Raw genomic sequence first — 1,483 nt, 5'->3', positions numbered from 1 at the left:
GGCGCTGGTCAGGGGGAGGGGGCGAGGGCATGGACCAGGACGCTGGTGCGCGCAGGGCGCAGCAGGAGGGTATCCGGGAGTCTGGGCGCGGTGGTGGAGGTGGCTTCCCCGCCCGCTGCGCCAATTCCTGGCTGCTCTGCCTGGGACCCCGGTGGTGGCAGCAGCGGCGCGGGCGGGGGCGGTGGGCGCGGCGTGGGAGGGGCGGCCGGGAGCTTGGTGCAGTGTAGATCCGCGGCCACCGCGCGGGGACCCCGCGCCGCTCCCCTGGCGCCGCTGACCCCGACGCGGATCTCCCTCTCTCCAGCAGTCTATGCCTTTCCACCTTTCCGTCGTTGATTTTACTGGAAAGAGAACCAACTGGCAACTCGGGAAGAAACCAGCGCTGTGCAGGGGGCGGGGGTTGGGGAGGGGGGGCGAGCACAGTGCAAGGGGAAGCACCTCCGCCCTGCCCCCACTCCCTCCTATTACCTCACTGGAAAGTTCATTAACTCCCCCGGGTTCCCTGCGGAGGAAAGCTGGGGTGCCTGGCAGCCCCCCAAGGACAAGGTCTTCCAGAGCCTGGCACATTGCTGGCCCCACTGCACAGCGGCTCCCCAGTCCCAGGGTACCCTGAGAATAGGGCTCCTGGGCCCTTGCCCCACCCGCTCCCACATGAGTGAATGCCCCCTCTGCGGGGTGACTGTTCAGAGGTGTGCATTGAGGCCCCACCACTGGGCATTTGTTTCTGTTCTAGTGTTCAGGAGGAGATTTTATTCCCCAAGAATTTCACATCTACTCTGCCTCCTAAGTCTGGTATTGAAAGTCAGGCATAAAGACTGCTAAAGCTAAGGTGAAGTAGCAACAATTAAATTTTAAATTTACTTTGCTATCTTTAGGGTCAATTTCAAGGTTTCCCTCTCCCTGTCTCTCTCTATTCTCTCATATCTGCTCACCCACTATGTCTATATCTTTGTTGTTGTTAGGTGCAATCAATTCCACTAAGGTTCACAGGAATACTATGAACAAATGGATGTAAACCTTGCCATATCCTGTACCATCCTCATCATTTCGGATACACTTGAACCCATTGCTTAAAGTTCCTATGTTGATCCATCTTGTTGAGGATCTTCCTACCTGTCTCTATTGTGTACCACTGAGTCAGAACCAACTCATAGCTGACCCTCTAGTAGGTTTTCAGAGGCAATAAATCTCAAAGGAGACAATTACCCAACAGCATGCCTTTGGTTTGGCAGTATAGCTCCTTACTACTAAGCCTGCAGAGTTACCTATCTATCAACCTACACACACACACACACGCATTCATTCCACCCCCTGGTGCTGCTAACCCAAAGGTCTAGAGTTCAAATTCGTAATTCATTAGCCACTCCCAGAAAGAAAGATGAGTATTTTTCTGAAAAGACTTAGAGCATCACAGTCTCTGTGAGTAGGAATCAGCTGGATGGTGGAAGTGTGTGTGTGTGTGTGGGGGGGAGATGGGTATGTG

Source organism: Elephantulus edwardii, unplaced genomic scaffold (genome assembly GCF_000299155.1).
Source record: "Elephantulus edwardii isolate Elephantulus edwardi_28Jun2011 unplaced genomic scaffold, EleEdw1.0 scaffold00219, whole genome shotgun sequence".
Lineage (NCBI taxonomy): Eukaryota > Metazoa > Chordata > Mammalia > Macroscelidea > Macroscelididae > Elephantulus > Elephantulus edwardii.
This window is presented reverse-complemented; position numbering follows the sequence as displayed.